The 15608-nt window shown below is 42.7% G+C and overlaps 1 pseudogene; it reads left to right on the top strand.

The window, feature by feature from the left end:
- The first annotated feature begins 283 nt into the window (after nt 1-283).
- LOC150039141 (RWD domain-containing protein 3-like) lies at nt 284-1221 on the top strand (annotated as a pseudogene).
- The last annotated feature ends 14387 nt before the right edge of the window (nt 1222-15608 follow it).

Here is a 15608-nt window from a genome sequence, read left to right as displayed (position 1 = left end):
CCATGCTGTGGTTCATGTGATAATCTACTAAGCAGGAGGCTGGGATATGGAGGATGAGAGATTCAAGGTCAGGCAGAAAGTTCTGTGAGTTTGTCTCCAAAATAGCCAGCAAAAATTAGGATATATGGCTCAAGTATTAGAGTGTCAGCAAAGCAAGCAGGTCAAGAGAGCATGAGGCCCTGAGTTTAAACATTAATGAAATAGCCAGCAAAAATTAGGATATATGAGTGGCCGTGAGGCCGTGCTGCTCCCGGCCTGGTGACGGCGGCCGCCGGAAGCGGACATGGCGGTGCTGGTGAGCGAGGAGCTGGAGGCTTTGGCGGCGATTTTCTGAGGGCCCCACGAGTGGGAGGTGTTGAGCCACTCAGGTGAAGACCCCGAGGCTGTCAGCCTGCAGTGTTCTCCCCATGGCCCGGCCGGGGGCCCCACCCCACACCCCTCCCCCCTGGCCCTGGCGCCCGAGACCTGGGCCCCTTCCCTGAGGCCTTGAAACAGATGGGACTGTGTTCAGAATCCACACAAAGGCTGAAGGACTTGGAGATGTGGATATACCCTGAGAGTCGGTATTCCAGCTACCTGCCACCTACCCCTTGTGCCTGCCCAGGATCTCAATTAACTCTGAACTCCTGACCAGGGCCCAGTGTGAGACTGGGAAAGAATGCTACTCGAGCAAGCAGAGACCCTCCTGTACGAACCTATGGGTCATGAGCTGGTCCTCTGGCTTCAGCAGAATCTCTGGCATATCCTCAACCAGCCAGAACCCAGAAAGGGCAGCAGCCAGGATGCTTTTGCAGTCAGCCCGACTATGGATGATGGATTGTGGCTGGCTCTTTTGCATCTAGATCCTATGAGAGCAAAGACTAAATACATCAGAACTGTGCAGAAATGGGCTTCTGATTTAAGGCTCACAGGAAGACTGGTGTTCATGGGTAAAATAATACTGATTTTACTGCAAGGACACAGAAGCAACATCAAGGAGTACCTGATGCTGCAGAAAACCTCCAAAGTCGATGTGGACTCAAGTGGAAAGAAATGCAAAGAGAAAATGATTAGTGTACTATTGGAAACAAAAGTACAGATAGAACACACAAGGTTTCTGGCATTTGAAGTCAAAGAATATTGAGTGTGGGATGACTTACAAAAGGAATTTGAAGCTGCAGGACTTCAGAAGCTTTTCTCCGAATTCGAGCTTGGGCTGGTGAAATAAAATGAATGACAGGAGTCTGGATCAAACAGCAGGGTTTTGTTGTTGCCCTGGCTTGGTGGAGGGGCTATTGAAAGAATTCTAAGGAGGCAATGTTAAGGTTTCTCTCAAGTACAGTCTTTCTCATTTCTGGGACAAAAGCTGTGTTTCATAGAATATACGCAGGAAAATACCTTCCATGTCCTAATTTTTGCCAGGGAAAACTGGGCTTAATAGATGGAACTTTATTTAGAAGATAAAGAGATGAAAGCAAAAAAGCCTTTGTTTTTTTCATATATTTTTATTGTAATTAATAGAAGGGTTACATTATATTCGCCAGATAGAAGGTGCATTAATTCCCATACATTGATACCCTTTCTTATGTCTTGGTCCCCATTTCCCTCCCCCCCCTCATCCCACCCCTCATCTTGTTTTTCCCCCTTCCCTATCCAGTTTCAAATAACCAAATACAAATATATCCAATATATCAGATAACAAAGTGAGATACTGTAACAATATGAGATAACCAAGGGACAGCAAAAGAGATGAGAGATAGCATAGTACATTAAGGACAACAATCACTCATTATATGGCTAAAAAAGCCTTTGTTTTATTTTTTAAACTTTTAAAAATTTTTTACAGTGTCTTTATTTAACTCTGTGAAGTAGATCTCGGCTTCCTATGTTCTTTTTCAAAATTTACTTTTAATATATTTTATTATTATTGTAGAAGTGATGTACAGAGGGTTACTGTAACATAACTCAGATAATTGTACATTTCTCTTTGGATATTGTTACCTGAGCCTTTGCTTTAAATAGACTGTTTGGAACTATGCAGTTTTTAAATTGTTAAAAAAATTAGGATATATGGTTCAAGTATTAGAGTGTCAACAAAGCAAGCAAGCCAAGAGAGCATGAGGCCCTATTTGTAGACTTTCCTGCCTGGGCTAGTTTTGAACCACGATCCTCAGATCTCAGCTCCTGAGTAGCTGGGATTACAGCTCTGAGTCACCAGTGCTCAGTAGATTCGAAACCCACATCATTCACCACATCAAACACCAGGACTACCAGACAAAGGAAGAACGTCAGCATCAGATAAGCCCTGAAGAATGGCTTAGAGAAGAAATTCGCTAAGTGCTATGGCTAGGGGCTTTGAAATCGTTGTTTCTTTGATTCCAGAGACAGTCTGGAACATGGAGAAAGAATTCAATTATTTGCCTTTCGATGTAGTTAGAGCCCTGCTACTTTCTTGTCCTCTGCTACCACCACGTGGCAATTTTTCTTCACTGTCTCCTATCCAAACCAAACAAAAACTAACAACCAACCCAAATTCCAAATCTGACCAAATCAGCAGATATAGCTCTCCATAAGTGTCCAACTGTGCTCATTAAACCTACTGTGAGCTTTGAGAGCTTGTGAAATTAATCATGGTTCTCAATGATGTTTTCTTCAGAGGAGTGTGTGTCCAGACATCAGAATTCTTTTTTTTTTGGCCAGTTATGGGGCTTGAACTGAGGGCCTGAGCACTGTCCTTGGACTTTTCTCAAGGCTAGAGCTCTACCCTTGAGCCACAACACCACTTCTAGCTTATTTCTCTGTATGTGGTGCTGAGGAAACAAACCCGAGTGTTCGTGCATGCTAGGCAAAGCACTCTACCACTAGGCCAAACTCCTGGCTCTCTTTTTTTCACTTTTCTAACGATGGTGTCACTGTGCATGAGAGATAGAAAGCCCAGGTAGGGGAAGGCCAGGAGGATGCCCATGAGCAAATTGATTATTTAGTGCCTTGGAGCCCAATGAGGTCGGGGTTTTTAGCTCTGATCATCACAGTTCTAAGCCAGCCTTGATTCTTATCTCCAATGACCTAACCAAACAAAGCCAAAATGGAGAAATGGCTCAAGTAGTAGAGCACCAGCCTTGAAAAAAAAAGTTTGGCTTAGTGGTAGAATGCTTGCCTAGCATTCACAAAGACCTTGGTTCAATTCCTCAGTACCACACTCATAGAAAAGCCAGAAGTGGTGCTGTGGCTCTACTGGTAGAGCCTTGATAAAACCAAGGACAGTGCTCAGATCCTGAGTTCAGTCCCCAGACTAGCAAAATAAAAGAACAATAAAGGCTCAAGTTTCACATCTCAATATTGGAACCAAAAGAAAAAAAATAAATAAATAAAATCCTTGGCTTCAGAGTAAGCACGTTGTAGGTCTGAATCTTGTCTCTGTCTGGTCTCTTCTTGATGACCTTTAGCAGTTTTCTCATCTGTAAAATGGGGATCTTGAGGTAAGATGACAAAAAGTGATTAAACCTGGTGCTAGGCATGGAAAATTAGTCTACAAATGCTCACGATTATGATTATTACAGGCTAGGTTGTATTATTCCTCAAGAGCAGATGAACAGTGTCTTATCCCAGGACATGGATGAGCACAGCAAAATCAATACCACAGAACTGGTGTAGAGCAATAGTATGAATGGAGATGCTGGCAAGATCTCCTTCCTGCAGCATGGCACTGCCCACAGCAAGACCCTGCCTGTCCTGAATGCACTTCCCTTTCAACAACCAGCATGGCAGGCCCCCTACTGACACGTAAATATGATCCTGGGAGCTGTGGGCTTGACCTGGGAGTTGGAAATGTTGCTAGAAGGCAGAAATGGTCAGAGGGGATCTGGAGAGATCTACTCAAAGGCTTCTGGAGTTCAAAGCCAACTCCAGTAGAGACACAGTTAGGATCTGGACCTTAAGCTTGAGAAATAGATCATATCTTGGGCAGAGACATTTTCCAGGGAAAGACAATTTCAAAGCAAAGGCTATCCACTCACCTGGCAGTAGAGACTAGAAATAAGCTAGAACCAAAAAACAATCTTGAAAAGGAGTCCCAAGGGATTGAGCAGCCTTTGACTTTTGCCTGGCATAGGTCTGCATTTTCCCAGAAGGCTGTTTGTTCACTGTGAGGGCTTGGTTGTGAAGGCCTAGAGAGAAATGGTCTCAGAACTGAAAATGCATCAAGGAAATGGGGCCCATTCTCTCCTTCACTGAGAAGTTTCACAGAACTTTGAACTCTTTACAGGTGGGGTCCATGTAGCTCAGCTAAGCTAGAACAATGCCTTTCCTTTCATCTTCCATGTGAGGAAATTTGGACTTTCTGCAGCAAATGCTAGCTGTGCAAAGTGGTGTGTGTGTATGTGTGTGCGTGTGTGTGTGTGTGTGTGTGTGTGTGTGTGTAAAATAATAGATAAATAAACAGGATTCAACATGGCACTTTCAAAAATGTATCTTCCCCTTTACCTACTCTGATTCTTCTTTGTCCCTCCCTCTGTACTTCAATTTCCATTAATCCTATTTAATTAGTGATCCTTTCTGATGCTTTAGTTTAGCCTTGAAGGTATGATTCCAGATGCTGTCCTGTCTCTCCTTAGAATCATTGTGGTTGGTAGACACTGAAGCAGAGTGTCTCTGTGGGCTCAGCCTCCCTGTGTAAATAGCTTCTTGTCAGGATGGATCTCTCACTGTCCATAGGTTCTGCTTTCTTCTCAGGCAGAATCCACTCAATGATGCTTTGTCCAAGCCCTATCTTCTTTATCCTTTCCTTTGGTCATTTGATTGACAATGCTGCCATGTGTGATAGGAAATGGAGTTTGCCAAAGAGGAATCCCGCCTCCCCCCCACACACACCCTTTATATTGCTCTCAAGGTGTGATGAGAAAAACCTGTCTTGGTAGTTTCTCTACCTGCAGGACATGCTAATCATAAATGACTGCCAGAGACTGGAGCTCTGGAATGTCATTCCGACATTGTCCCTGGAGAGGGGGAGGAGAAGAAATCAGGGCAACCTCTAAAGACAGCCAGCCCTCACAAATGCAGAGGGGCCAAACTTGCCTCTTTCATGAATGGGGCTGGATTTGGAGGCATGCCAAGCTGGGCTTCAAGACCAAGCTGTGTGTAACCTTTGGTGATCCATCTTTCAGCTCTGAGCCTAGTTTCTTTGCCAACAAAATAGAGATTTTTTTAAAAGCACCATCCCCCCCACCCAGGAATGAGGAAGATGAAAGAAGATAACCTAGATAAATTATCTTTCCAGCAGTCCATACCCAATAAGGTTTCCTCTCTCCTTCTGGCACTCCCTACCCTGATCCTATGGCCATGGAAACAAATCCTTCCTTTTTCCTACTGAAAGGTGCCATGGAACTTGAATTTTAAGCAGTAATTTCAGCCCATGCCAGCCAGTATTTCACTGCTTTAGCTATTCATCTGGTTCCACACGGATTACCCATCCACCCCTTCTCCTTTCCAATATTTAGCAGAATATTCCTCTCTCATACAGGTTGTTTATATAGAGCCCCACAAGGGAATCTTTCCTCTCTTAGCCCTCCTAAGCCACAAACTGAAAAGAACTACTGCTTTCTTCACTTTTCATGACCACCTCTGGATGTACAAGTCACTTAGCACTGGCAGAAATAATGAATTCTTCCCTTTGCTGCAGAGGTTATCCACTACAGGCCATTAAAAAGATACTCATTTTTAAAATATACTTGACAGCCTAGAAGATATATTTGATAGATCAGAAAACTGAGCCCATTATATGACATTTAGAATATATAGTGTGATGATATACTTCTAAAATGTGCAATATACCTTATGAATTTATATCGCATGGGTGGCACTTCGTTATTTGTATTATTTTCCCACTGTGAATTCAAAGTTTCTAGATGATTTCCCTGTTTGAGCTTTCCCTATTACTTAGGCCCCCAGCCAAGCAGGAAAAAATTAAAAAGACATAAATGCAGAGTTCAAGGTTGTTGATTTTGCACCAAATACTAGAACTCCCAGAGAATGCACAGAACAGCGAGGGGTCTCAGTTCAGCAGGCATATTTACACACATTCTCAATCTCTCTCTCTCAATATCTCTCTCTCTCTCTCTCTCTCTCTCTCTCTCTCTCTCTCTCTCTCTCTCTCTCTCTCTCTCTCTCTGTGAGTGTGTGTGTGTGCCTTCCTCTCTCCTCTCTCTTCTGTCTCTGTCTTCCTGTCTTTCTCTCTCTGTCTCTGTCTCTATCTCTCTGCTCTCTCTGTCTCTCTCTGTCTATGTCTCTATGTCTCTGTCTTCCTATCTCTGTCTCTGACTTTGTCTCTCTGTCTCTGTCTCTCTGTCTCTGTCTCTCTGTCTCTGTCTCTCTCTGTGTCTCTGTCTGTCTGTCTGTCTGTCTGTCTGTCTGTCTGTCTCTCTTTCTCTCTCTCTCTCTCTCTCTCTCTCTCTCTCTCTCTCACACATACACACACACAGACACACACCATAGTTATAGGGGCAAATGGGAGATTATCTCTACATTACAAAGTTGAAAGCAAGAATTCTAGAGCAATGGAGCCTCCTCTTACAGTCAAGCAGCTAAGGGACGCCATAGCCCCAGCCTGTATTTCTGAATGTTATCACCTTGTTGCCTTCAAGGATGAACTTGAGGTCTGAAGCTCACTGTGTTGGGAAGGTAGTAATTGTGGAAGAAGACTCAAGTTTCAGTAGAAGAGCACGTGCAGGAACTTCATTCCAGAGCTCTGTGCTACACCCCCCAGAGCCTTCCTCATCTGACCTCAGTTCTCTTGCCATACCTCCTCTCTCCCTCACATCCATTATGTACAGACACAGCCTTGCTATTTGGAGAAATGCTCTCCAAAACCCATCAACTAAGCTTTCTCCAGTACCATGTCTTCCTTTTGAAAGGTTTTGTTTTCTCTTCCTCTGTGGATTCTGCCTGCCATCCTCACTCTTCCTCTAGGTCTTTGCTAAACCCATCATCTGCCTGACTAACATGGCCTCTCATCCTATTCCTGCTGTCAGTACTTACTCTTCGCGACTCTTTCCATGTGTCATAACCCAGGACTCCCACTCACCAGTCTTAAGACAAGGTTATTCTGCAATCCAAGGGGCACAGACCAACCAGAGGCCACATCATCAAAAAGCATATATAAGTTAATAGAATAAGCCGTGGAGCCAGAAAACACTACTTTGTTTGAGTTTCTCTGGGGTTTTTTTGTTTGCTTGTTTTTGTGGCTGTCATGGGGCTTGAACTCAGGGCCTTAGGTGCTGTCCCTGGGCTTTTTGCTCAAGGCTAGTATTACCACATTTGGTGATTCGCTAGGGATAAAAATATGACAGATGCTCCTGCCCAGGCTGGCTTTCATTGGCAATCCTCAGGCCTCAGCCTTCTGAGTAGCTATGATGACAGGTTTGAGTCACCCCACAAGTTTCTCTGCTTTGTGTCTGTGGTTCAGAGTCATTCTCCACAGCTGCTGAAAGAATGGAGATTTTTGAGACCTTTCTTCCTTAGCTGTCGCAAAGACTTTTCCTATCATAATATAGGTATCAGAAGCAGAAGAGGTATAATGAAGTGAGTATAACTTTCTGACTGTCCTGTGGCTAAAGGGAGCAGCCTGCTGACAATGAACTCGAGCACCAGGTTCAGAGCTGAGTCTAGGGCTTGCCTCCAGCAGTTCACCTCCTTTTGGCTTTCTGTGTCTTCAACCCACTTCACTTCACCCTTTTGTTCCCCACACAGACCTGTGTTGTTAGGGTTCCAGGATACCAGTGGGATCCCTTGGCTGACTAATTTGCACCAAATGAGCTATGATGAGTGGCAATTGGGTGGATACCGAGAATGTCATGGGAACACAATGACAGAGAAAATAAAGTTTTAGTGGGGTCCCTGAGACTTGCCTAGAACGTTTCTGGTTGTGTAGAATCAAGCTTGGTACTTAAACTCTTCTCAAGAAATGTATGCTCCATAACTGCAGTGATTAACACCAAGAGGCTTTAGACAGGACACGATCACTTCCCTCATGTCTTTCTTCTTCCTTTCACTGGAGCTCCTGCATTACTCCTGTAACTTAGCCAACACATCATCATGCCCACCTTCACTCTTGTATTAATCTTCTCAATTAGATTTGGCTAGACTGGCTTTCATCTATAAGTATATTCTGTAAACCTATAGCCTGGACTTAGTCAAAGTCCCTCATTTTCCCCAGCCCTTGCCTCCTGTAGCATTGAGATTTCAGTAACATGAGCCTCTCCTACTCACTCCTCTCCACCAGCAGGACTGAGTCCATGCCCTTCAAATTCCATGATCAGACAACTTGCTCCAAAGCTCAATACTAAGCCAGGTGCTGGTGGTTCAAGCCTATAATCCTAGCTATTCAAGAGGCTGAGATTTGAGAACTGCAGTTCAAAGCCAGCCTGGGCAAGAGACCGTGAAACTCTCATCTCTAACCCTCCCACAAAAAACTGAAAGTGGCCCTCGCTATGGTGCTAGCCTTGAACAACATTTTTATGGGGCTTGAACTCAGGGCCTAGGACATGTTAAACCACAATCCCCTTGTACAACAACAACAACAAAAAAAAGTTCAGTTACTGCCACCCCCTCCATACTATCATGTCCTGCGAATATAGTCCATCTTTAAATCCAGCATATCAGTGCCAACTCTCATATCTGAAACATCTATACCTGTGAGGCCAAAGCCAAAGCTACAAAAATATTGACCTCACCATGAGTCCTCGGAAGCACTGCTAGCCCCAGGGTTCGGCACTGTAAGAGTGTTCCCAGGCTCCAAGCTGCTTCCACCAGGTCCTGACCATCTAATTGGTTTCCTGCCAACAAACATGTGGCCATAGTTTTCACACCAGGCCCTACACAGGGGACTTTAGAAGCCCAAATATAATGAGGCTCAACTTTTGGCCCCAAACTGATTCAGTTGTTATTTTCTGCTGGCTCCAACAATTCACTGACTTCCAGGGATGACACGGATCAAAATGCATCATACCCACAAATTGACATGTTGAAACGGAAACTCTTATGCGAGATCATTTGAAGATGAGTAAAAAAGAAATTATAGCCAGGCGTGGTGGCTCATGCCTGTAATCCTACATACTCAGGAGACTGAGATCTGTGGATCACAGTTCAAAGCCAGCTCTAGGGAAGAAAGTCCATGAGACTTATCTCCAATTATCACCAAAAAGGTGGAAAGTGGAACTGTGACTCAAGTGGTAGAGTACTGTCTTGGAGTAAAAAGAAGCTCAAGAGCAGTACCCAGTCCCCTCACTCAAGCCCCAGAACCAGCCAAAGAAGAAGAGAAAGAAAGAGGAGAAGGAAGAAGAGGAAGAAGAGGAGGAGGACGAAGGGGAGGAAATATATTTTATTTTATTTATTTTTTTATTTTCTTTTTGCATTTTTTATTGTAATTAGTAAAAATAATTAGTAATTAGTAATTAGTAAAAATAATTGAGATTGGTTATTCGTGGATGCTATAAAATTTGCACTGTTTCACAGTTTGACAATCACCTATTTTGTAAGTCCTGCCCTTTCATCAACAAAAGTTCTTAATCTTCCCTACCAAATCACAACTGCTTATTATCAGAGAACTGGTATCTGACTTTGATCCCATAAGATCAGTTAGAGCCTTGATGGCACTTGTAGGATCTAGGACACCCACTTTGAATGCTTTTGGCCTTGGAGCTGTCCCTGAGTTATTTATCTTTATGTTTTTTTTTTCTTCATGGCTATTGCTCTACCACTTGAACTACAGTTCCAATTCCTTGGGCACAATGGAATAAAATGGGAATAAGATCATAGGTATCATGATCATGGGTTTTTACAACAGCTACTTCCTCACCAGAACCAGTGTGGTTCTGGGCAACATTACTGAAAGCTTAGCTTCAGACCTTTGATCTGCACCTTTTCAATGAGCCCATAAGTTTCCTAAAATCAGAGCAAAAGCTTCCCACTGTGTACAACTCAGAATCTTAACTGAGAGTGATTGGGGGCTGACCTTCATTTCTCCAGCGCTTATTGCAATGAAGAAGAGGCATTTACCTGATTCCCAGGACTTCTACTGCTTCTGTGGCCTCCTCCTCTTGGCCATCTCAGATGGAAAGAATCCAGCCCTCTTGCCAATGTCACCATCCTACCTGGAAAGTGGCAGAGTTTTATGCTGAGAATGCTGAGAATCCTAGGAAGTTTTTGTTAATTCCTTTCCTGGGCTCTGTGTGTGTGTGTGTGTGTGTGTGTGTGTGTGTGTGTGTGTGTGTGTGTGTCCCTACTAGACCTGAATTCAGGGCCTGGGCTGTGTTTATGAGCTTTTTCATTCAAGGTTTAATCATGCTACATAGAATGGTGCATAATTTAAAACCTATGCATTCTTTAACTCTGAGATTTTTCATTTACAGCTTTTGGAGGATAGCTGACTTTGGATAAATGGAATACTGTTCTGCAATGAACTCCTGTGGGATCTTTTGCAATTTAATGGCTTCTCTTGTTCCATCCTCATACAGTAAATTAAGGCCACCAAATCTGGGAGGCAAGACAAACCTTGGCCACAACGTTCTGAGTGAGCCTTAATGTTTAAAATGGACCACTTTGGGTGCCTGAATTTTCTAGTTGGCTGTTGTCTCTTTAATTCTTATTTTATATCTAGCTTGTTAATAGAATATTTATTGATTGGAGGAAAAAAAGACTGTGATCACATTTCTTTTCAGAACCTTTTAATTTCTTAGGTAGACAGCCTAATAGTTCTTTACCTGAAGACTCTGGCCAAATTTTTGCCATTTGGAAAGGTGCCATAAGTAAAAACAATAAGTCAGTATGCAAAGTAGGGGAAACCAAGCATTCCTGCAAGTAATTTCTTTAAAAAATGTTTCCAATTTATCTATAATTTTGTAGCCCATTAGATTTTTTTACTTATGTTAGACTCCCGACTCAGCGGGATGTCTTCCAGACGGAGCCCCTTTCCCAAGGAACAGCAAGTCCACGCAGTCGGATGCAATCAGCAAGAGGTTTATTTGGGGACACGGGCGCGCCCGGGGGCAACAAGATCTCCTAGGAGACTTGCGCGCCTAGGCTGGGGAGAGGGGGATATTTATGGGTGGCTGAAGCAGGTTACAGAAGCAGAAGCATAGTTACAGGGTAATGATTGATTATGATCACATTAGGTAAGACTCAGCTAGGGGTTTATTGTATTTTCCACTTGGTTAAACAGGCAGTTGACTGCATGTCTTGTTTCTGGCCATATTTTATTGTTTTATTCCTGGAATTTCCCCCTCTTATTCAGGTTCATAAGGTATACAGTTTCACTGACTCGAACCAACTCAAACTGCACATCCTGTTGGCTGTTTTTCAGCCCATTGTATAAACTGCAGCTACTTGCACTATTCTAAAGGCCATTCTTTTAAGACTTTGGATTATATTTGTGTTGTGAAAGTACTTTTGAGTGGTTGCTATTGGTTACTATTACATTATGGGGAGATTTTATATTTCTCACATCCCCCATTTTCTTCTGGTTGAATGGAATCTTTCATTCAATGAGAGTGGTCTCTCTTTCCTTAAGTTGCTGATACTGTTGAGTGAGCACTAAGGCTTGTACCACAGTTAATCGATCTTTTACAAATTGGACTAGTCTATTTAAGATACAGGGACCCAAAGTGAGAATTAGAATGAGTATAATGAGTGGTCCTGCTATAGTGGATAACAGAGTTGCAAACCAGGGGGATTGATTAAACCAGTTTTCAAACCATCCTTGCTGAGAGCGGAACTCTTTCTCTCTTTCTGTCAGCCGCTCCCTAAGTTTGCCCATGGTTTCCCGGACAATTCCTGTCTGGTCTGCGTAAAAACAGCATTCCTCTTATTCAAAGCAGCACACAAATCACCATCCTTTAAGAAAAGTACTTCAGACAAGGATGTTAGAGATTTTTACAACCAAGAAAGTCTTATCTTTAAAGGATTTGGAGTGCATTGCAGTTTCCATTCTGGTGTCTGATCGGCAGTAGAAGATATTTGTAGCCATATTGTCCAGGTTTAATTTCTGTAAAGTCAATTTCCCAATGAACACCTGGGAGGTGTCCTCTCACTCTAGTTCCAAGTCCAATTTTAGTCTGTCCTGCATTTACCCTAGCACACGCTGGGCACTGGGCAGCCACTTGTTGTAAAGCCTCTTCCTTTCCCAAGAAGTGGCCAAAGTTTTCCTGCCGCTCTATGAGAGTTTTCATTTTAAAAGTCCACTTTTTGGGCCAAACTGTTTTTCCATCAAAAGTCCATTGTCCTTGTTTGGAGTCATAGGCCGCCCCCATTTTCTTAAGACACTCAATGTCCTCTGGGGTGTATGGGAGTGGAGGAAGGTTACAGAGGGACTTCTCTGTCATTGGGAGGACTCGCACTTGTGGAGTTCTCTTACCCTGGAGTGCAGCTTCCCGGGCCGCTTTGTCTGCTAGGCGGTTACCTCTGGCCTCCATTGATTCCCCCTTTTGGTGGCCCAGGCAATGTATAATGCTCAGTCTTTTTGGTAAAAATATTGCAGCCAACAGGGCTACAATTTCTGCCTTATTTTTAATGTCTTTTCCCTTTGAGGTCAATCTCTTACCTTCTGCCATTTGGAGGGCCTCGGTTAGAGCAATAAGTTCCGCTTTCTGGGCCGATGTTCCAGGGGGCAGCCCTCCAGCCCAAATTACCTCAGTCTCAGTGGTAACAGCTGCCTCTGCCTTCCGCTTTCCATTTTCCAGAAGGCTACTGCCATCCGTGAACCAGGTGAGCTCAGCATCCTGAAGGGGGTGGTCTGTCAAATCAGGTCGGGTCCCATCACCAAGAGTTTAGTTCCAGTCCTCTCAGTAAACAATTGTAAGGTGGTGGTTGAATCCGGCAGCACAGCAGCTCCAATGGAATGTCACACCTCCTGATGGGTCACCTGCAAAATTTCTAAAGAAGCTTAACCTAAGGCCTGACTCTGGTGAATTCTCCCAATGCTTTTCTAGTTGCTTTACCCGAGCACACTCATTTTTGCAGGCTGGCACCCGTTGGTTTTTAAGACAGTATAGGATTGAGAATCCAAAGTAATACCAGGGTGGCAACTTTTAGTAACCAGATTGAACAAGGCTTAGCGCTCTCTAGACAGGCACAGAAGACTCGAAACAGTAGCCGTTCCCCACAAGTGCAGTCTCCACTCTTGCACATTTGTTACTACTATTTTTTCCATGCCTCTAACTTATGCTGTCTTAATTTTTAAGAAACAACTTTTTGGTCCCTTTATCTAAAGAGGACTGATGGGCGACGATCCATCTTCTATAACTTCTTCAGGCTGACTCAGGGGCGTTGTCTCTATACCTAGCCAGGGACCCTGAAAACTTAGCCAATTTTACCAAGAGGCTGTCAAGATTACATATATTCTACTCCAAATTGGAGGTCATGTAAAGCATTTAACAACTGCACAAACTTTTTTTTTGGCTACAACAGTGTAGCTTACTTAGCACCTATTTGCAAAGACATTTTCCTGATTTTCTGGGGAACTTAATCCCTGCACTCTATGCTTCAGTTGCCAGATCTAAACATATAATAGGGACACAAGCGTCACATCCACCCTGAATTTGTGGCTGGTGTCAAATCAAACTTCACTCAGTTAGGATTTTAAACCATCCTCTATCACAGATGATTGACAAGTTCCTGCCCAGGTATGGAAGGCATGGGCATTAGTAAGGCATGCTTACAAACTATTCTATGACCTCCCGGCTCTGATTAATTTTGAATGGCCAAGCACAAGTGACTCTAGGATCTGACACCACCTCTGCCATCCAAGCTGTGGCTTACTGCATCTGGATGCTTCATTGTCCCAGTAATGTCTCTCCACACAGGAATAAATGTCCCATTGGCATTTCACTTTGTTGGTTGCTGGACTTGAACTCAGGGTCTGGGTGCTGTCTCTCAGCTCTCCAGCTCAAGGCTAACACCCTGCCACTTCGAGCTCCAAAGCAACTCTCAATAGCACTCTGACAGATTAGACACCACAGTCTCACAGGGACTTTGCCTTGCCCGGGCTGGCTCAAAACTGCGGCTTTCAGATCAGTGAGTCCTACAAAGGCCACTTTACTCCAATTAGAAGCAACAAGGTGGTCAACTCAGAAATAGTCTCTAAGCATGACCTTACCTGGAACTTGGTGAGGGCCAAATTTACATCTGAATGAGGATCTGCTGTCCTTCTCCATGGACCTGCTGCAGATTGCTATAGAGTAACTTGCAAGAATAAGCTGAAATAGCAATTAAGCAACCGTTTTGGTAGTCCTAATTTTTCTTGTTTAAACAAACATTTAGGATAATTTCAATTTCAAACTTTGTTCAGAAACCCATTTCCAATGTTCTTTAAAATTTTACTGATATTTGCTTAAACAATTAACACTTTAGCCTTTATGTGCATTTGAAAAATCTTTAAGGGCCCAAGGAACTCCCTTTGTTTCCAGGTTTCAAAACTCCAGCAACAGTTTAAACTCAAATAAGTTTTTCCTCAATGCAAGAACTGTAAACATCATCAGTGCACCAAAAGTCTAAATCTGGACTTAGTTTCCTTCTTTTTCTAGAATACATCCAATTGCAATGCAGTAGCATGATCCCAAATTATACAGAGATAAATTTTTAAATATTTATTCCTTTTAAAATATTAATTATATTACCCAGATTTTACCATCAGATTTTCAATGTCAGTCTGCAAAGAAAAAGAGCGAAGATGTGGATCTCAGTTCACCTGACCAAGTTAAGTGAACAGTCTTCACTCCAGCTTACCCAAGGCTGCACCTTTGCCAGTCCACCTCTCACCCCCCAAGATGGTCACATAGGACTATTCTAAGTTTTCCCATCCTTTCTCTTAGCATTCGATTACCTAGACAGTTTTGATAGGTAAGGTCTCTGAAATAAATAAATTTACATTTTAATTCCTAATATTTATCTCCAAATTTTAATTTAAGGAAATAGATTCTAAATTCCCTAATACCTCTGGGTTAAACAGGATACAATGTTTACAATGTAAACAGCTCTATGCATTTCAATATCAAATTATTAATGCAAATTTCATTTAGAAAATACTTTTTCTACTTTAGAAAAATACTTTTTACCAGTTTCTCTTTAAAGCAATGCAATAACCCTTTGAGACATTGTAAAACATTTTAACCTAATAATTTTTCTTGAAGTTTAGACTTAGATTTACCCAATTGCCTTTTTGTTTCAAGTATACAGCATGCAGATAATTTAACCTTGAACATGTTCATTCACTCATTCACACATTCATACTCAAAGATCTTAAAGCGCGCAAAATTAATATCGGCCGTTCATTTTCCGGAAGTTTGTGTCAAGAGAGCTTTGCCAATTTTACTCTTGCAGGTGAGAACCAGGTTCTAAACAAAACTTTTTACAAGGCAACTTGGCAGTGATTTATTTTTCTAGGGCTTGTTACAACTGCCCAGAATACACACACAAAGATTGCAAGGATCCATATTTAAGATTGGTACCAATTTTGAAAACAAAACCAGACAACAAAAAAACACCTCATAAAACAAGACAGAAGCAGAGACCTTTAAGTACCCCAAATTTTGATGGCATACATGGCAGCAGTCACAGACTGTCCCATATTAATAGTCAGTCCC

Source organism: Megascapheus bottae, unplaced genomic scaffold, assembly GCF_031878675.1.
Source record: "Megascapheus bottae isolate mThoBot1 unplaced genomic scaffold, mThoBot2.hap1 HAP1_SCAFFOLD_76, whole genome shotgun sequence".
Lineage (NCBI taxonomy): Eukaryota > Metazoa > Chordata > Mammalia > Rodentia > Geomyidae > Megascapheus > Megascapheus bottae.
Note: the sequence above shows the minus strand (reverse complement) of the source record. Positions and strands in the feature narration are given on the sequence as shown.